At 39.4% G+C, this 22,398-nt stretch overlaps 1 long non-coding RNA gene across 2 annotated transcripts in view; it reads left to right on the plus strand.

Annotated features, from left to right (window-relative positions):
• Nucleotides 1-1,328: 1,328 nt before the first annotated feature.
• The window catches only part of LOC119495197, a 32,477-nt gene continuing 11,407 nt past the window's right edge, over nt 1,329-22,398 (plus strand). For both annotated transcript variants that reach the window (XR_005208388.1, XR_005208389.1), the window contains exons 1-2: nt 1,329-1,485; nt 14,574-14,726. This is a non-coding gene — a long non-coding RNA (uncharacterized LOC119495197). The remainder of the gene's footprint in view (nt 1,486-14,573; nt 14,727-22,398) is intronic.

Consider the following 22,398-nt stretch of genomic DNA (forward strand, 5'->3'; position numbering starts at 1 on the left):
TGCCGAGGCTTCGGAGCATGTGCCTGTGACATAATTGAAGACGCCCCGAAGCCAAAAACACAGTTGAGAAATTAGTGTTGGATAAAAACGAATAAAGTCTCCCCTCTATCATTTCCTAGTTACACAAGCACATTCACTGCCCTCTGCCTGGTTAAACCACTGCCTAACATCTGTAATATACAGTATCTGCCTGTTTTGCACTATTTGACCAACAGGTAGTTTTGTGTGCAGATGAAGCTCAGATGAAGCCTCGTGAAATTAACCTTTTGCGAACAAATTTGCTGGAGAGCTTCAGTGCTTCACGAAGCTTCCCCTTACAAAAAAGAAGTATACTTCAAGTATAATCCCAAGTATACTTTATGTAATAAGTATACTAATATCAATGTTCTAGTAGTACACTTGCAAGTGTACTAGTTGAACACTTCTTGGGACTGTTATTGGCCCACTTCTTAGTTTATAAAAGCATACTTCTAAGCATACTATAAATGTAAGAGTATTAAACTTTGAGTACACAACTAGTTTACATCCAAGTTGTATTTTGTACTGCAACTATAAAATTAACTATACTACAAGTGAAGTTCTAGGTATACTTTTAGTTTACTGGTTATATACTTTTAGCCAACTACTAGTTTAATAGTTTTTACTGCAAGTATACTTTTAAGTGTTCTTTAAGTGAACTTAATAATAATCTCATACTTTTCCGTAAACTTTTCAGTAGGCTATAAGCCAAGTACACTTGACCTATACTTACCAAGTACACTTGGGCTTTTCTGTATACTTGTCGGTATAAGCCAAGTATACTTAAGTATAATTGTTAAGTGTATCTATGTTAAGTACATAAAAAGTAAACTGAAAGCATACTCTCTTATTTTAAGTTTAAAGAAGTTTTTGTAAGGGTCATCTCACCATCACCACTTTCTGGCTAACTCTGGCATATTTTCAGAAATGTTATCAATATACACTGTCCCTGTCAAATGAAGTAATAAACTAAACTAAAAAAAAAAGTTTGTGACAAATGATCAGCTGAGGATCTTGTCTGTTTGTACTTCCTGGTTGCACCATGTTTGAGGAGGGAGGGGGGTTGGGATATGTGTGTGTTTTTTATTAAATGTGTTTTGTTGGTGTTTACATGGATACTTGGTTCTATTATTAGATGTGCATTTGTGATGGACGTTGTATTTTTAAATATCTATATCTAAATAATTATTTGGATAAGGTTTTTTCTGTAGATATGTATATTGTGAGCTCCCCCGCTGGTGGTTTAGTCCAATTTAAATTCTTTAGCTAGGAGCCTATATAATGGTGTGTTGTGTGAGCCTGTCTTTGTTGCTGCTCTTCTGTTCTGTTCTGTTGTTAACCACAGTCATACAAAAAAAGGCCCTGAGAAGGCCATGTGTTAGCAAACATTTCCCTATCGACACATCAAGCAGACATGGATTAACATTAGCATTTATTTGGAGTCGTGTTTCTGCCCACCAGACCACTGTAAGTCCAACACTTCTTCACCTTGTAGCCCTCTTTCTGTCTCCACCAACTCCTGGCAAACATATGTGAATCTTTAGTTGCTAACTGTTTGACTGTGTTCACTGCAGCTAGCTGCTAACTGTGTCTGTCTGCCATTGTTGCTGAATAGTGTGCACATTATGTTTATCTGAATTTCTTTGCTGGAAATGGCTTCATTGATGAAACTCAACTACAAAGTGAATCTGCAGACTGTAAAACTAAAATAATGAGTTTAAAGAGGTTAAGAAGCCAGTACAGCTGCAGAGTCGGGTGGTAATCCGGCACCGTGAGCCTGCAGCCAAAAGTATTGATTAATGCAGGTTTAAGTTTCCCTTTCAAAAAAGTAGTATCTTTCAAGTTTATTTTATGAAGTACACTTAAATAAAGTTCAAGTAAACTAATATCAATGTGCTAGTATACTTATCAGCATACTGCTTTAATACTTCTTGGAACTAACTTGGCCCACTTTTTAGTAAGTGTAAGAATAGTAAACTTTGAGTAGGCCTACACAACTAGTTTACATTTAAGTCTTATTATGTACTGCAACTAAACTATAAGTATACAGATTCCTACTGTTATACTTGTAAGTGTACTACTTCAATACTTCTTGGGACTAATTTAGTTTATTAAAGTATACTTTAAGTGTAAGTATTGTACTGATAGTTTACTAGTTTTATACTGGTAGCCCACTTTTTAGTTTAAACTACTAGTTTAATAGTTTTTATACTGCAAGTATACTTGTATATATTTGTAGCCCACTTTATAGTTTATGAAAGTACACTTTAAAGTATATTCAGATAACTACTAGTTAAATAGTTTTTCTACTACAATTAACTAACTTATAATTTTCTTAAGTACATCTTGATCAAAAGTACAAGTATAAGCCAAGTCTACTTCGACTTTTCTGTATACTTGTCAGTATAAGCCAAGTGTACTTAAGTATGCTTTTGTTAAGTATATCTCTGATAAGTACATAAAAAGTAAACTGAAAGTATACTCTCTTATTTTAGGTTTAAAAGAAGTATACTAATAGCACACTTGAATAAATGTCCTTATGGCGCCTCACCCTCAGATTAATAACGTGTAGCATTGGTTGAGCTCTCCTGTCTGTAACGATGATAAATGAACAACAGTTAAAGGTCAACACATAATAACTGCACTGTCTTTACGTTAGGTTTGGCTGACATTATCAAGATGAGATAAATTTATTTTTCATCGATCTCAGACAGTAGGTCACAGACTGATAGTTTGCCTCAGCTGGCTCTGTTCTGTTCTGTCTGAGGTGAACCGCGGTCGTTTAGTCGTTCACGTCAGCGGTTGTTCAGCGACTGAGACTTGATATTGCCAATGCTTGCTTCTTGGAAACCTCATTTGGATGGAAACCTACCACTCTCACTCTCTCCACACTGGACAGACAGACATGTATCCTCAGCACTTTTCTGGGTCATCACAAGGAAAGAAAAACAAGATCATTAATGCCAGTATCCTTTCAGCACACCTTTTGCCCCTTCACACTGCGTGGCTCCGTCTTTCACCCCTCTAGTGCCTACCCAACCCGCGATAATAATGACGAACATCATTTATGCAAATGTAATTAGGCCGAGAAACATGATAGTGGAGCGCAGGGCGCCAATGGAAATTTATCACTGAACACTCCGGCTCTAAACATTCAATTAAAATATTGAATTTCACTGGATTTAATTTAAACGTAATAAATTAAGCAGTGGTAGAAGGGTTTGCAGTGGAGCAAGCTGACATTTGGCTGTCTGTATCACACTTGGAGATGGTCATTGATTCCACTACCAGCCTCCAAGATGCAGACTTGTAGAAAAGAGAAGCAGGAAGGTGATGTCTGGTGCTTATATCTGTATCTGGGTCAGCGTTTAGTCTAAAGCATGCTCGGAGAGGTGAGGTTGAGCTACCCTGCCGGGGCAGACGAGTGCACCAACTAAAAGAATTCAATAAATGAGCAATTAGATGTTTAGTGTGTGTGTCACATGGTCTAACTGCTGTTGAGGTTTTTCCAAGACACCAACTTGTAAACAGGACATGAGGTGTAGCGCAGGTGAGGACACAGAAACTATCAATGGAGGAGTTTGGATTTCAGGAAGGCATCCATCATGAGAGTTGGATGAGAACAAGTCACATATAGAGGGTTTTTTTTTTAACAAACATGTCTCAGAGGCAGAAATAAATTTAATTGTTTAATTTAATTTAATTTAATTTAATTCAATAGTTATTGAGGGAACTAAATGTTTAACCCAATCTCATGGAAAGGCGTATAACTAGCATGATATTACAAGGACATTCATGTCATGAGAACGCATTTTAGATTTAGATGGTCACTATATCCTGACGGTAGTGCATGAGACAGATTATCAGAGAAAAAATCATCAAGATTTCACAGACCGGAGGAAAACAAGCAATCAGAGCTGATCTGAAGTCTGCCGTCCAGCTGCCGTCTATGAGAGCCGGCTGTCAATCTCTCGCGAACTCCGACCAAACGGTCAAACTAGGCAGCGCTGATCGAATATGATGTTACAGTAATGTCTATATCTCACCTCAAATGTTTTCAGAAACATCTTGTAGTGCACGGTTTAGCTGTGAAATGAGGAAGTGTGTGACCTGGCAGCCATGTTGAGAACAGTTAAAGAAATACCAAGCACCGCCCACCAGCCGGAGCACAGCCAATAGGAACGCTCTCTCTCTGAAATGACCTGTGATTGGTCAAAGTTTCCCATCGCAGTCTAGATTTTTTTAAAGCCTGAAAACAGAGCCATGAGGAGGTGCAGAAGTCTCGTTTTCTCTCAGAACACTTGAATTACAATATGCTGAAAGGTTATTATATAATTTTTGCCCAAAGATATCAGAAACGTTCTGCCTACCGAAGCTTTAAAAGAGTCTAAAACGCTTCGTAGAGCTGAGGGGAACTGCGGGGTCGGGTGATAACACCTTTCACATCATACTTCTTTATGTAGATGTGAAGGGCTCATTCTAAGCTGACGAAAATGCAACAATTCTTAGTTTCAGGTGATTATACACTAATGTAAACATTATAAATATTATATTCCATTTCCTGCTAATAGATCACCCAAAATACTACACACTGTTCTTTTAAACCAGCATTGGTGAGATGCTGTTTGAACTCACAAACAGCATGTGTTTGTCTTCATCTAATTGGCTTTTCTTTTCTTTTTTTACTAGAGCTGGGAGATGTGAGACGTGTTGCTTGTGGATGTGTTTCCAAGGTGATAAACTTTTCACTCTCACTTTGTGTAAGCACATTGAGACAGAGTAATTTACACTCGACCTAAATGAGAGAGATTTGAAAAAAAATAACCACTTTGCTACTGCAGCCTATCTGCTGATTGAACAGCTTCTTACCTGCATAAAAAACAAAAGTTTGATGTATATAATTTACATTCATAGGCAGACAATGTCAGGTGAGGTGAAGTGTGTAACCAGCTGGATGCCCTCACCTCTCTGTCTCTGCTTATTGTAGCGTGAGTGCTTCTTGAGAGCGGATCCTCGCTCAAGACTAAAGCTGCAATTTCAGCCTCCGCTCGTACAAACAAACTTACAAGCTGTGTGAATACAGATCCAAAAAAAAAAATGTGCTGCACTCTTGAGAGCCGTCAGAGTTTGCATCTTGTAATGTCTTCTGCTCCGTTCGTGTTTACATACGGAGGACATGGCCGCCTGCCTGCCTCGGCTTCATGGTAATAAGCTGCCATTGTCCCACTTCTCTTAATATCACATTAGAATTTCATCTCAAGGGGGGAATTCACTGCGAGTGTGAGAACTTTCTATGTTTAATGAATTAGACTGGGGAAAGAGGCTCTTAATAGTTGCACTAATGCTCCTTTTTGTCCCCCCGTCCCTCTCCTCTCTCCCTAATATCAAACATGACCTGATTCTTCCTCCATTTCCATAACGCCCCTCTGGATCTTGGTGGTATTTTGTCTCATTTTGTGCTGCATTTGAAAGCAGAAATCAAATGAGGTCTGTCTGTGAATGATTGCTACAGAAAACGAGGGATAAAATGCAGAGATGTCCTTCGAAGATGGTTTTAACACAGACTTAAAGCTTCAGTAGGCAACAATTTTTCAGCATCAGTGGGCAAAAATCCCATAATAACCTTTCAGCATATTGTAATATTATAATATAATATTGTAACTGAGAGAAAACTAGACTCCTGCACCTCCTCATGGCTCTGTTTTCAGGCTTTAAAAATTCAAGCCGGTGATAGAAGACTTTGGCCAATCACAGGTCATTTCAGAGAGAGAGAGCAATCCTATTGGCTGTGCACCAGCTGGTGGGCGGTTCTTGGTATTTCCTCAACTTGATCTCAACATGGCTGCCGGGTCACAAACGTCCTCATTTTACAGCTAAACGGTACACTACAAGATGTTTCTGAAAACATTTGAGGCGAGAAATAGTCATTACAGTAACAGAATATTGATTCATATTTGATCAGCGCTGCCTAGTTTGACCGTTTGATCGGAGTTCGCGAGTGATTGACAGCTGCTCAGAGATGGTAGCTGGAAGGCAGACTCCAGATCAGCTCTGATTGGTTGTTTTCCTCCGGTATGTGAAATCTTGCAGATGCCGTTAGGAGCACCGAAGGACACCGAGACACATGATATTTTTTATGCAATACTCATGCAATATCGTCAGGATATAGTGACCGTTTTATAAAAATAACTTTTTTTAATCAGCTCCATTTCTGCAGCTTTAATAAGCCTTCCAAGGCATTAGTAATGTAAATACATTTGAGATGTTGTCCACAGCTAAGACGTGTTCATTTCCATCCATTTTGTCGTGCTTGGCAAACCCAGTCTAAATGTTGTTTTTTCTTCTACCGTGATGTTTAAAATTATGATAATAATACTTCTGCCAGCTTTTATACTGTGTGTCTGAATAAACTACATGGCCAAATATATCTGGACACTTGATTTTGGAACGTGGTCGCAGGGATTTGCTCCTATTTTTAGCCACAAGAGCGTTAGTGAGGTTGGCCACGGTTGGGTGATGAGGCCTGGCTCACAGTCGGCGTTCCAGTTCATGCCAACATTGTCGTGTGGCGTTGAGGTCAAGACTGGCTTTGTGTATAGTGGCATAAAAATGTTGAAACCGGAAAAGGCTTTCCCCAAGCTGTTGTCACAAAGTTGGATGCAGACCATTAAAGGGGACATGTCATGCTCATTTTCAGGTTCATACTTGTATTTTGAGTTTCTACTTAGGGCTGTCAAAGTTAATGCTACAATAACACGTTGACGCAAAATCGTTTTAACGCCACTAATTTCTTTAATGCCATCAATCTTTCGGAGGTTGTAGCGGGCTCAGTTGTAAAGCTAGAGTGAAGATACTGGCATCATAAGAAACTAAAAAAAACTAAAGAATTCATTGGTACCAACCATGTCATACCAGCTTGTTGCGAAGGAGGTTAAATAACGCTCCAAACTTAGCTTAAATTTTGACGAGGAAAAACTGTCATGGCCATTTTCAAAGGGGCCCCTTGACCTCTGACCTCAAGATATGTGAATGAAAATGGGTTCTATTGGTACCCGCGAGTCTCCCCTTTACAGACATGCCCACTTTATGATAATCACATGCAGTTTAGAGCAAGTCATAGTCAAGTCAGCACACTGACACACTGACAGCTGTTGTTTCCTGTTGGGCTGCAGTTTGCCATGATATGATTTGAGCATATTTGTTATGCTAAATGCAGTACCTGTGAGGGTTTCTGGACAATATTTGTCATTGTTTTGTGTTTTAATTGATTTACAATAATAAATATATACATACATTTGCATAAAGCAGCAGATTTGCCCACTACCATGTTGATAAGAGTATTAAATACTTGACAAATCTCCCTTTAAGGTACATTTTGGACAGATACAAAATTTGCGATTAATTTGCGATTAATCATGATTAAATATTTTAATTGATTGACAGCCCTATTTCTACTAGAACATGTTTATATGCTTTAATTTCCAGAAAAACATATTTTTTTCTCATACCGTCTGTCTGAATATAGGCTACCTGTATTCACCCTCTGTCGGAAACATTAACTTTTACTTTCACTTTACAATCAGCTGTTTGTGTCCAGTCCTGTTTGAATTCACAGTGTCAACCACGTGTTTACTGTGACCAAAAAGTGACGCCAATGGGTCCTGACAAAGTGTCATTATGTGTTTAAGATTACTATTTATTGGAAGTAAGGGGCCTAGCCAACCACAAAAAAGTAAAAATATGTGAACAGGGTTCCACATACTTTTGGCCATATAGTGTAAGCAAAGTATATCAGCAAACTCTCTAACAGAATGAATAGATTCATGAAATACTGTCTTGCTAGCGAGCTCTAACAAAGATTGGACATATTGTTAGCAGTGTATCTGCTGTGTGTACCATGAGCACTTGAACCAGGGAGTTTTCCATTATTAACTGTAATCTGGACCTCGCTGTGTCGTAGATCCACCATCCGACACCAAACACCGGCCCTACAGCCACCGATAGCCCGGCATGATTTATTTATCTCTAATTAGCTGCTTTTCATTCAAAATCAAGAGACTGGAATAGACATAACTCATCCCTGCATCTAGGCCAGTGTTTAGTCTGGGATGCCGAGGTCGATCCTCCCCTCTGTATCTGATAGGACCACAATCCATTATTCACTAAAGATCAAGTTTTAAAGCAGGGCTGTTGTGCCGTTTTAGTGAGCCGGGGAAGACAACGATTTCCCCATCAGAGATTTATTGATGCTTTCTCTTTCAACCCTGACAAATGGTTTTAACGGGTTTGATCTGTATATCTCAGAATCAACTTTTTTCTCAGTTTGCCTCAACTAAGATGGTAATCACAGGTGGTTCCTTGGATGGAGCATGGTATTCTTTACAATGAGCTTCATCCTTTCCAACCAGGACACAGGTTTGATTATTAGAATATAGTATTTCAGTTTAGTCTTGGTCTATGCTTTTCAAATTCCCATAGTGGGATGTAAAATGTTAGGTGATAAAGAAGCCATATTAATTTCTTCTTCTAGTTTATACTCAGCACGCTCACGCAGGCCTGGCTGTCAGCCCTCCAACTTAAGAATGTCCTGTTGTCCCGGGGACAATAAAAATAGCACCTGGGACACAAAGATACAGTGTCTAGGACAATTCTAGGACAGTAGAGGTATAATAAAACTATATTTATTATGTAGATTGAAAAAATAACTTCAATTTGGGACGTTGGTTGTTAAGTCTGGGACGGTTGAAAGTAGAATTCAGGATAGTTGCGGCACACTGAGGAAAAGTTCATTTCGAGCCTCGGCTGCTCTTCCAACCCGCTGAAATCTGGCAACAGTGGTTATATCTGACAAGCTCTCCTCATGTGACATCAAACTTGTTACATTCATTAGAATTGTCTCACAATATGTATGAAATAACATTTTGCTCTCTCGTCACCTTTTTAAGGACCAATACCATTATTTATTTACAGTATGTACCACTCTCTTTCTCTTGTTTCTTGCTGTAATGCATACCTGTACTACATTTTTCCTTACATATACAACAAAAATAGTTGTTCATCATTCTTTTTGCTTTTTTTTTTTGGAGTTTATATTTGCTCTTGACGTTGTTTATGTGTGACGCTGAACACTTACTCACCCTTTTTTTCCCCTCTTATCACCTTGATAGATAATTGATCACCAAAAAGTAAAAAAACTAAGGAAGCACAAATACACTCAAATTATATGATAGGAGGATTTTACACAAAAAAAATAAATAAATAGATAAAACATAATATGCCAGCTGGAGAAATGATAACTTGGATGTTGCATGAATCACTTTATTTCATTCTGTATACCTAAATATTAAACCATGTGTAATGGCATATCCTGCTAGAGAAATTAAGTCTTTTAATTGCCAAAATCTTGCAGCGTCTAATACCCCTGCAGCTGTTTTCCAGGACCAGACGTTATGACTCACTATATAAATATTTTATCTGCACCATTAATATAGCTCCAGTCTATGATGTTAGCTTTGGTCAAGTGCTTATTTTGGATCATTCGGAGAGCTACGGCACAGAGACTGAATTAGTTTTGGCTCATCTATCTTTTTCTCGTTTCACCTCTCAGTCTCTGTTACTTTTCCTCGGCTGTATGAAGCTGTTGATGCAACCGATTTGTGTTGGCAACACAGAAAGGAAACACGAATAGCACAACGAGCAACAGTGTGAAACAGATTATTTTTCAGAATCTATTAAGATGTGTCCTCGGTGCGAAACGTTGCTATGCCATAATTCTGGGCAGCTTCTTATACTGTCTTTGCTGTTAAAGTCTCGTTCAGTTGCGCAAATCTTAGACGAACATCAATCTTGATGAATGATCTGTTTACTTTGGATGATCGAGACTTGCAGAGGTTTGATTGATGATTCTTAATTCATCTTTTTTTTTGTCATTTTTCGATTCAGCGTCTCTCTCCATTACTTACACTTTCCTTGAGGCTTTAAAGAATTCCTTTTTGTGGCTCTTGTTACTGCACATTCCTCTACTTAAACCTTAGACATGCACTAATTAACCAGGTCTCTCATAATAGATGTCCTAATGTTTTATTTACTTGGCGAGACTTTAATCAGCACCTTGATTCCCTCTGTTGTTACACACCTTACCTTGAAACATAGCCCGTGTATATCCTCTTATCTGACGCTGCCCACTGTGCTCGCCAGCCGGCTGCCAACGGGAGAGCTGGAGGTGGCAGACGGAGTCGGAGATGTGCAAGTGTGTAGATGGAAGCGTTTTGGACGGCGCCGTTGTGCAATTTATACATGCAAGTCTTTGTGTGTTTGCATCTGCGAGCGTTAATGTGTGTGACAGGTGCCGACTCATATGTCAGGGGCGAGGTCACACCCTCCCTCCTCGCCGTAGGTGTCTGCAGAGGTTCGTATCAACTCAGCAAATAGGGTGAACACCTTTTACCCCCCGACACGCACCCAATAGGCGTGCACACACCCAGCCCCCTAGATATCATTAGCCTTTACGCTAACAGCAGGCCCCGAGGTAACTTGGGAAAACGGGGAGGGTCATGAGCAGCTCTTGAGCGCGTGTTTTTAGCAATGCATGCAAATGACTGCGCTGTGCATTTCCTGCTGGAATAGCATCAATGTCACAGAGGTTTCAGAGAGGACTCTTATTGGCAAAGATGTTTACAGAGGCGATGTGTGTCAGCAGCTTAGAATTAAATGTGTCGCCACTTTAATTAATCCACATTCATAACATCTAAAGGTGCAATCACACCTTTAGTGTTTTTTGGATATGAGCTAGTAGCAAAGTTTTAATTTACCTCACTAGGAGAACAAATAGTGATATGAACTCAGAAGTAGGCTACCTTTATTTAAAACATTTTGATGTAAAGAAGGAGGAAAACTGGAGTGTACTTTTGATTTACAGTAATTAAAAGTAATTTATTATTTCACACTCAGAAAACATGAAGAAATGTGAGGAGCTGATGTCGGTCAGATGGTTAAACCCACATCTATACAGCCATAAAGCCTCAAGCAGACCTCATCACAGTTCACTTGGAAGAGAACAACCGTACATCATGATGTATCGGAGTTACTTGGCTCGAATCATACTATTCACTTCTGCTCCTCTATGGATGCTTAAAATCAACATCTGAATGTCTGGTTCTCGTATTTGACCCTGTTTCTTTTCTAATGTCCCAAAAAGGTGCTACAATAGGTATTTGTTTTACTCATCTGTACTCATCCTGCCGTAACACCTTCTCTCTTTTCTTAATATAAACTCAGCCGCAGCTTCACTGAGCAGTGATATGGGAGAAACCCAAACAAAACACCAGCTTTGGCAGTGACGTTTAAAGCCGAGTACGACATATGATTTACAGTAAAAGTTGTCATTTACATTATAAACAGTCAGAGAGAGAGAGAGAGAGAGGCCTTTTTGAATGAGTTCCCATTGAACTCCATGCACATGGCTGCTGCATCATTCATGACCTAATATGGACATAAGGGGCAGGCATTCAACCTGTCACGTCCAAATATCCTGATTTAGGTCTCGCACAGTTTAAGCTTTTATACACACACACACCACTGATACCCTGTGACTGAGTAGCCCTGCTGCCATGACAGAAACACGTTGTCTGAAGACAGAGCAATAAAGATTTGACCCGTGTAACCTGCTCAATATTAGAGCGAGCCTATACGTTTATTATATTCTCAGAACGTACAGATGCTTTAAGTAAGATGTTACTGTCACAAACTGCAAAAACACTAATTCTTAACTAGTATATTTGTCTAATTACTAGTCAAAATATCTCATAACACTTAATATAAGACGCAAACACCTAGCATGTCAGTGAGATATAGGGTCTTTTTTTTAGACAATGCGTCTTGAATAGCTCTATTTAAAGGGCCAGCGTGTAACATTGGGATCTATTAGCATAAATGGAATAAAATATTATGTTTTCATTAGTGTATTATCACCTGAAATTAAGAATTGTTGTTTTCTTTAGCTTAGAATGAGCCCTTTGTATCTAGGGAGCGGGTCCTCTTCACGCAGTCCACCATGTTGCTCCGCCATGTTTCTAATGTAGCCCAGAACGGACAAACCAAACACTGGCTCTAGTGAGAGCTTTTCACGTGTTTATGTTACCTGAAGGCCACCGTAGTTCTCCGACACAATTGTGAATTAGAGTTATTATGGATGGCCTCTGAGCGAGGCGTATGGCGTTACCAAGTTTTTTCACTCGCCGGCTCACATTACCGCAGTCTTGGAAAGGGATGAGAGAGCGGAGGGGTACTCAGCCAAATCCTACACACTGTACCTTTAAGAGAAAAAATAGTACCTTTAAGCATTACAGGCTTATTATGACACACAACACACTAGTTAAATATAGCTCAAAATGAGTTTTCCCAGCTAATTTCAACATCTCGTTTTATCTTTTCAAGAAATTTTACCAATTCTCATTTGTGCCATTGGCAGATTTTTCTTACTTTACAAGCAAAAACACCTTGTATTCATTGTTTTCTTTTTTGCTTATTTTTGAAGTGGCCTTTTTCCAACTGTTTTGCTTCTCAAAGTCTGAGCAGGATGGTGCTACAAAGAAACTGAAAAATCCCAAATACTCGAAAAAATATCCTTGCACACCACAAGTTCAGAGTCTGTAAATTTAAAAGCTACCAGAGATCCTGTTTCTTCTCAACTCTCAGGCTCACAATGTAATTTATCACTTCTTAATGTACATTTTGATCGGATTTGATTGGCTGTATTTGATGGCATGTGATGTGGAAATGCTGCGAGTTCTGTTACAATTTCCCCATTAATGACATAGTACCTCTTCAAGTAGATTATTCTATTTCACTTATGTTGTTTACTTGTGTCAGCTCAAACTGGGTGACTAAGTACGGAGGTGATTACACTGGACGCCTTATTGGCAGTCAGAGTTTGCTTTCTTTTTTTAGTGGATTTGAACCATTTTGCAAACTGTTTATATTTCTGTTGTGTCTTGCTTTGCCTGGACGTCACTAAAAGCCCCGTGGCTGCTAGAACTTGTGAACAACATTCAGTCAGAGTGCAGGAAGACACTAGTTGTTGCTATTATAGATATTATGTCCCGGTATGGAAATTTAAGTGTTAGTGATGTAGCCAACTTTCCAGCTTTACCATCTCAAAATGACTGAGATATAGACAGAGAATGGGCAACAGAAAATGAAACTCAACTTTGTTTGTAAATTGTCTCAATTTGTTCTATACTGTATACTAAAATAGAAACCTGGAAAAAAAAAGCATATAACTTGGAAACAGGCGTCTCGCCACTCTGGTGTTGCCTGTCTCACTTTCCACCTCTGCACGTCTCTTTGCCAACATTCAAACGCCACATTCACACAACAGCTTGTTGTGTTGTGGCGTGTGGAAATTACATCTCAACCCGAGCCATCGCTTTTTAACCTGTTATCGGTTTAATTCGTCTAATTTTCACAGTTCTGGAGATGTGTTGGAAATGAAAAAAAAGGAAATGCGCAAATAACTTCCTTATTTAATTCCTGAGTTTAGTATGTGGTACTTCTTAGTTCCCATACTTTCTGTTGGGAAAAAGGCCCATACTGTATGTGTTTGCCCGTCCGCGTAGCGTATCAGTCAGAAAAGTGACTTTTAGTTTGACAAGTCAGTTTGACGGAAGGCCGGCTCTGATTACCAGCATGTGTTTGATATTATTTTCTGTAAATGTCACATCTGCAGGTGTATATTTAAAGCTACAATGAGGAACTTTTAACTGGTTGTGAAACAGTCTCAACGTAATGTTGATGCCTCTATATGACCTACATAAGTAAACAAGACCATCAGAGAGAAGATTGGCTATTTCTATACAGTTATTCTTAATGCTCGTCATCGGTGCCGACGGGTCGGATTTCGCGCAAAATCAGATGAAATCATGCAGGTTCACCTGAAACTCCTTCAGCTCAGCTCAGAAACTCCAGCGGGGCCTCATGCAGCATTCAGCCCACCACGGAGAGACACAGATCTGGCTTCGCTGCCTCCTTCGACCTGCAGCTCCGGCGGGAGATGGAGAAGTCCTTCACTGCCGGAGGCCCAGGCTGTATTGCTGGGCCCGCTGGAGGGAAGGGAGGCATGGGAGATCCAGAACCAGGACTGAGCGGGGCAGACTGTCAGACCCTGCTGCAGTAAAATGAGAGGTTTTCTAAAGGGACTCTGGTGCTCGGAAACACCACCGCTTTTGTCCACAGGGCCCGCCAAAATAGACACAAAATGAATGTTCCTTGTAGTAGCTTTAACTTTACATTGAAATGTTTACATTGATCTGATGCAACTAGACTGTGTGTGTGGGTCTTCTTTATTTCAGATATTCATATCTGGTTGAAATGATACGTAATACACATTTGTCAAATAAAACAGGTGGCTACGATGGTTTTCAATATGCTCTGCAGCTGCTAAGATCTTTTTTATTTTAATTCCCTCTCTAACACCGGGGTCTCCTCTGGCTGCGGTGTCACTGTTCGACCCTACAGTATTTATTTACACTGTCTTTCTCTCACACATTCCTTCCCAGTGAGCCAGGCTTTGGGCTGCCAGCGGAGGACGTGAAGTCAGGCCAGGGAGCCAAGGCCACTGTCAGCTCTCAGTGGTTAGAATAACCTAGAAAAAACCTCCTGGGAACCTGGGCTTGGATCAGACCAGTGCTGGCAGGGAGACCAGGCGAGAGGTAGGAGATGGAGGAGTTTTTTTTTTTTTCAAAGAAGTAGTTGAACCTACGTTGATGATGAACAGAATTGTTTTACAGTTTCTGGCCATGTTAAATTAACATGTACATTTTTGCATTCTTGCAACATTTAGTAGTACTTTTACTTCATAAAATTAGATTTTATAAGGTAGAATTTTGTAGGTTTGTAGCATTTGAATATAAATCAGATAAGAATCTTGTGGCATTTCACATTACGTTACATTATTCAACCGTCCGTCAGTCCACGACTGTTGCTGAGGAAGTCAAATTCAGCTGTTGGATTTGCATTATTTCATTCGTATTTCACATCCGTAAAAAAATTCCTGAATCCGGATCATGATTCGGATCGCCACCAAAATGTAATGGATTGTTCATTGTGTCACACCCCACCCCTCCAAAAAATGTCATTCAAATCCATCCCAAACTTTTGGAGTAATCCTGCTAACCAACAACCAACAAACAAACCAACAAACCAATGCCGGTTAAAACATAACCTCCTTCCTAGGCCTTCAGCCTTGGCGGAGCAAAATAGCCGCCACCGTGTTATCTGCTGCCTGCACAACTACAGTATAAAGCCTCACTATACTGACGTGACTCCAGCAATAAAATGTCACACATTATATCAACTCTCTCTCTTCTCAGTCGCTATTCTCAGGCTCGCTCGTCCCCCCTCCTCGCCGCCCCTGAGACGCCGTGTGCCTTTGACACGTGTGCAGGAAGGACACACTATCAGTTTTTCTAATTACTTATTGCTCATGATCAATTAGCAACATTTTAAGGCACTACCGTAACCTTGTATAAATACACTGGTGGAGTTCAATGGCCATCATGGTTGACAATTAAATTGGTCTGTCACTGCTGGGCCCTTCATTAATCTCAACTTGTCATTCTTGTTTATGCTGGTTATAATGGCTGAGTGGGTGTGTGAGTGTGTGTGCGGAGGGGAGGTCAGATCAGATCTGTGATGTGAGGGAAGTTGTGTGTATATACGTGTCACATGCACGTGTGTGTTTATTTGCATGAATCTATATTGTGTACATGTGCAGGAAGTGTATATTTTCTGTGTGTGTGCGCGAGGACGTGCGGTATGTGGAAATCTTTTTTAATCGTAACTGTCATGTTGAAGCCAGTTGGCACCCCCGAAGCGATTACCTCATGTGTCCTTGAGTATTTTCTAAATTGCTCGGAGATGTTTAGAGCCCCTCCAAACGGCTTTCATAATTGTGCGGTAACGCGGCCATTTACGCCATGTGAGAAAATTCCTACTCACTTAAACTCGCTTTTACGTCGATTGAGTTCGACAGAAAAGCTATTGTATGTTGCGTTTAGTTTCAAATCCGTAATCCTCTCGCCGTTTCCCCCCTCGGATTTCCCTGAGTGTATAATTCCCTCAGTATACGAATTTAAGAGTTTAGTTGGGGCATAACTATTTAATTTAGTTTTGATTGTTGGTAATTTTATTGGCATTTTGGTTAACGGAGCACTAATGGGATCTCTTACTGAGTGATGTAAGCACTGGGAAATAAAACGCACACACACACACACTGGTGGGAAACAATAGTTGGAGCCACATACACACTCTTGTGCTGCTGACCTTTGACCCTCTTCACTGTCTTCTGACCCTCCCGGTGTGACCCCCTCCATTGGCAGGAGGGTGGGCTGGCATTGGTCACATACTCCCCACCCCTCTCCCTCTCTCTCCCCTCTCCCCCTCATTGTTTCTGGGTGAGTGTATCTGACTGGAGACGAACAAAGGAGCGTGTGGGCGCCCGAGGACGCGGGCTCGCCCTGGCTTCGTATTTACATATGAATGTCAACACCTACTTTGTAACTTGTCTCCTATATTCAGCTTTCAGCAGTGATATGATGAGTGTGTAGATTTATAAATGTGTGTTCATTTGCATGTGTGTGTTTGAGGGGTTTAATGAGAGTTGGTGGACGAACTTTATGGCCTCATTAATGCGCACGGAAGTGGTCCAAATGTGTTTTTTGAGCCTGTGTTGATGAATGTGTTTTTGTAGATTCAGTAAATACAAGTTATTGATAATTAATAGGCTCGTGTTTTCCACCATTAACTGTATTTTCTTTCCATCTTGTGTGCCCGCTGTAAACAAGGCAATAAGTTTATGACCTCTTTGCAGCACAAATTGCACAAAAGCTGCCAGATCCGCTGTATTATGTTGGTGATTACAATAATCAGTAGTGGTTTCTAACTAATTGAGCATTGTTGTTTTAAATATTAATTAAGTTTTTACCTCCTAAAATTCAGATCCAAAAATATTCACTTAAATTCCCCTTAAATATACCATTTAAAGTTTAAGGAATTAAAAATAATTGAGTTCAAAATATATGATGATGTTAAGACTAATATATTCTACTTGAATTAAATGAAATGATTAACTCGTCTGGTAACTTGCTGAAACATTTTCAGATTTATTGAGTTAAATATCTCACTACAAACTTATACAATAACTTAACATGATCAAGTAAAAACATTAGGTACACTATATATTCTATTTACAATACAATTATGTCAAAACATAATGCATTATTACAATAAACTGTAAAAAAAAAAAAAAATGCACAATCAAATAGAGGAAAATTTAAAATGATTTTAAAAATGAATTATTTGATGAACAAAAAGCAACAAAAAGTCTGAAATCTTGACTTTATCTAGTTATAAATAAAACTAAATAACCAATTAAATAGACGGCACAGTCAGTACTTTATAATCCTTTGTCCTTAATTGCTGCCAAGAACATAACGCCAAATGATAATAAATTGAGAACATTTGCACATGGCAGTTTTTTTTTTTCTCTTTTCTTAGCAGATTGTTAGCGTCAACCATCAAGTCATGTACCTTTGATTGGTGTGCATGGACACACACACACACACACACACACACATACATTAAGCCATAATTAGCAGGGTGTCCATGCTTGAGTGGTTGTGTGTTGAGCAGTGGAGTGGACAGTGAGGAGGAGGGTCATGCTAATGAGGACAGACTCGTCACAGCCGTGGATGACTGGCATGTGGACCCAGAGGATGGAGACACTCCTCGCTAATTAACAATCCCTAATATTAAGTGTTGTGTGCATGTGTGTGTGTGTGTGTGTGTGTGTGCTGTGGTTTACATGCAGTGAGACTTCATCATTGCATCTTCTTAATCTGTGAGATATTATCAGTCTGGAGTCCAGGAGTCCTGGTGTTTTCTTTGTTTGATTTTTTTCTGATTCTTAACTGCATTGTGTAACTTTTATCGATGCCCCAAGGCGATTCTTCTGCCACGAGTCTCAGACTTCCTCTTAGGGTCGATCTCGCTTTCTTTTGGCAGACTCTACAGTGTTTTCATCAGAGGACATTATTCAGTCAGAATGTTTGTCTGTTCTCACAACAACACTGCAAACACAAATATCAGCATGAGTTATAACAAACGGACAAAAGTCATGTTCTTCTTTTCTTTTTTTTTACTTTTTATTTATTAACTCAGTTACTTTGTTGTCCAAAATACAAACTCATTTCATCATACAATGTAAATGAGTAAGCCAAAAAACATAATCATCATATGAAAATGTAAATCAAATAGCAGTATTTCTATGTGAGGGGAAAAGAAAAAAGAAAGGAAAAAATAAGGAAGAAGAAAAAAATAAAAATAAAATAAAAGCAAAGAGAAACAGCCCCAAAATATGTATAATTATAATAATAATAATAATAATAACAATAATAACAATAATAACAATAATAACAATAATAATAATAATAATAATAATAATTATAATAATAATAATAATAATAATAATAATGGTAAGTAAATAAATGAGTTGAAAATAAATTGAAATTCATTAAAATAATGATCTAAAAGAAAGGAAATACATACTATTATAATAAAATAAGTACTTACAAATTATAAAAGTGGACGAAAGCTGATTGTGAGACAGTAATAGAGAAGGGGATATAGAGTACAATTATATAATTATAGTAAAAACATATTTCCCCACAAGGTCGGGTTCTGAGCTCCTGGTGTAACTCTACCACGGCCTTAGACTGCCTCTCTTTTAACTTTAAAGCATTTAATTGGTAAAACTTGTCGTGAGATGGTACAAAATTAGTTCATTCAGATTGTATGTCAGTACAAAGAACATCTTTTTATGTAGGTACAAACAATATTAATAGATAAACATGAATTATTTCAGTCAAGTGAGAGTCGTCCAGTAAACAATAGCCTTGAGGCTGTAAGTGGAGAACTCTTCTCTCATCTTTTGTAACTGAACTTTGGTTCAAAATGACGAACCTGAGAGGCTTCTTTCATTCTGAGAGACTGACAGCAAATGATTTTGCAATTTGCAAATTATCCACAGCAACATAGGAAATCCCCGTCCACTGAAGATCAAAATGAACAACAACAGCCAATAGCTTAATGCTGACAGTCTTCAAATTTTCTTAGATTATTATAAATTGCACACAGCATGCATGATACTGTGAATCACTGTGCACAAAAGCATCCGCCGACCTTTTAATAGACTTCTTTTCCAATGTGTGCGTTTATGTCGCGCATAAGAGAAAGCTGACATACTTTCTGTATGTGTGCATTGTCGTTCCCTCGTCCCAACTGCAGACGGATCCCCGTCAGGGTCGCTGGCTGGTAATTGGAGGAAGGTGGCTGTGATTAAAATTCATATTTTACACCCGCCGTCACATCTGCATAGCCACGGGACAGGCCTGCAGCTCCCGGCGTGCCTGGGACCGGTCTGGTGGCGTGTCTGTTTTTATGAAGGGTGGGATGCGTGAACACTACTCACACGTCAGTGCATGTATGAGCACACGGATATGCATATATGCATCTACTAACAACACACACTAAGTCACCCTGCGCCTCCCTCCTATCCCCTTGTTCCAGCTGAGTAAGACCAGGCCCGCGTCATTTCACCTCAGGGTGCCTGCTGGGGTCAGAGGTCGTGTGTAATGGCCCAGTGCATCTCCCAGCACAGTAAGCCTATACTCCAGGAGCTGACACACTCCGCTACTCCCTTCCCAACCTCCCAGCCCTTTTATCAAAGCCAATACAAAGACAAGGAGCGTGTGTGTGTGTGTGTGTGTGTGTGAGCGAGTGAAAGACAGTCAAAGATCACATTCAGAGTTTCAAGTTGCTGAACCACGAGGAGGGAAAGTGACCAGCCCCGTGCCTACTGCTGAATCTCCACTGTGATCATAGACCATAGCCAACATCCAGTTAGTTATAGTACCTCTCAACTCAACTCAGAGTACTTCATTTAAGTATCTGTCACTTTAAAATAGCACGGTATAAAGCATTGTTTTGTGTATATTCATGTGTGTGTTATCATCAGTCAAGGGGTTTTGAGAAATTGTCCTGTTTCTTTGATCTTATCAACAAAAGCATGTCAAGTTACATCACAGCTGCTTTTTCTTAATATCAAATTGGTTTCCATGTAAAACGAGACCAAATTATTAACAACAAGCCATAATTGACTTCTGAGTTTTATCTTAAAAACAACAGCATTGCTATTACACAGTCAGGAAGAAAACAATAGTACCATAGGTGTAACCTTTTTCCTTAAGGAGAGTGACGTGGTAATGTATTACAATAAGCCATGACTGTTCAGCCTCATGACCAATACTGCTATGTACCTGCGCTCTAATGTTGAGTTCATCATGCTCATTTTCAGGTTTATACTTGTATTTTGGGTTTCTACTAGAACATGTTTACATGCTTTAATGTTCAAAAAACACTTTATTTTTCTGTCTGTCTGAATATACTTGTATTCACCCTCTGTCTGAAACACTCCCTGAGTGAAGACCCCCTCCAGAAAAAGCCCGGTCTGCTCTGATTGGCTTGAGGGAAAAATATGGTGCACCTTTACAAAGGTAGTTCTCAAGCTGTGGGCGGTATATTCTAATGAGCCTGCATGTGACATAGGAAGGGGAGCCGAATCTGAATGGCTTGTTGAATCACATGTTTTCTGATCTAGACAACCCACAAAAAACTGACTGGGTCGTCTTATTTCACAGTTTGTGAGTTGGTAGGCACTCCAGATACCCAAATGTATGTGCACAAGTACTGAAACAGCGAGTTTTATCGTCCATATAAAGTTGTATCATAAAACAACGTATAAAGAGTTCAGATTAGGGCTGTCAAAGTTAACACGATAATAACACATTAACGCAAATTGGTTTTAACACCACTTGCGATTTTTAGGTTGTAGCGGGCCCAGTTTTAAAGCTAGGGTGAAGATACTGGCATCATATGAAACTAGAAACCCTAAGGAACCATCCATCCATTGGTACCAACCAAGCATGTCGGGAAGGAGGCTAAATAATGCTCCAAACTTATGCTAAATTTTGGCGAGAAAAAACAGGCACAGCCATTTTCAAAGGGGTCCCTTGACCTCTGACCTCCAGATATGTGAATGAAAATGGGTTCTATGGGTACCCACGAGTCTCCCCTTTACAGACATGCCCACTTTATGATAATCACATGCACTTTGGGACAAGTCACAGTCAAGTCAGCACACTGACACACTGACAGCTGTTGTTGCCTGTTGGGCTGCAGTTTGCCATGTTATGATTTGAGCATATTTTTTCACGCTAAATGAAGTAGGCCTTTCTCCTTTTAAGGCACATTTTGAACAGATAAAAAATTTACAATTAATTTGTGATTAATTTGCAATTAATCGCGATTAACTATGGGGACTTTTACGGTTTCGTCTTTATCTCTCCCATTTAGACCAGCATATACTGTAGGTCAGTGACTCTCTTCTCAAGCTGATCATGAAATCAGACATCAGATAAAGTTTTATCCACCAAGATACACACACATGCATCAGGGTTGAGTCCCATCATCACATTTGGAGGTTAAGTTTTATGGACATTTCACATTAATGTACAGTATCTATCCACGAGACTGACGATGAGCAGGTTGGCGTCAGGTTGGATAGAAACGCTGGCTTGTCTCCTCCCTGCAGTATCTGTGTTTCCACAGCAGTGACAGGACACATTTCCAATGATAGCGGTTAAGTTCATGCTGTATAGTTTGATGTGATATTTGCATTTGCTTAGTAATTTATTACTGTGTGCTTTTTATGAAAGTGTGTGTTATTACACTGCGGTTGATGGTGGCAGTTAAACAGTATAGGAAACTGTCAGTGTTAAGATGGAGAGGCAATGAATAATGACCTCTGTGAGATTATGAATTATGGTTTGATACAACATTGGTTTAACTTCCTCTTTAGTTTTACACAAGGTCATGTCAGCATTATTTTGAATTTATGATGGCCCTAGAAATGGACCACTGTGGTTGAGATGTGGGGAAATTAGAAGCTAAATTTATTGGGATGAGCTAAACTCACTTTTAGAGATTACACAGATTACAAGGACTCAATTTGCATCAGAATTAAGAAACATTAATGACTGTAACCAAGTGATAAAAACTGAACTAAGACATTATTATTATTTCACTTTGTGCATGAGAAAAGTGTTATTGAACTGTTTACATAAAAGAAATGTCAGCTGATTCCAGATAATGCAGCCAAAATCATCCATTTCCTCTCATTTACACTTGCAGTCAGGTTCCTCCCTGATATGATGACTTTGTTTATCGCTCTGTCTCATTCTCACCTCTCTGACTCTTTCCTGTGTT

The sequence above is a fragment of the Sebastes umbrosus genome, chromosome 10, assembly GCF_015220745.1.
Source record: "Sebastes umbrosus isolate fSebUmb1 chromosome 10, fSebUmb1.pri, whole genome shotgun sequence".
In the NCBI taxonomy this organism is placed as follows: domain Eukaryota; kingdom Metazoa; phylum Chordata; class Actinopteri; order Perciformes; family Sebastidae; genus Sebastes; species Sebastes umbrosus.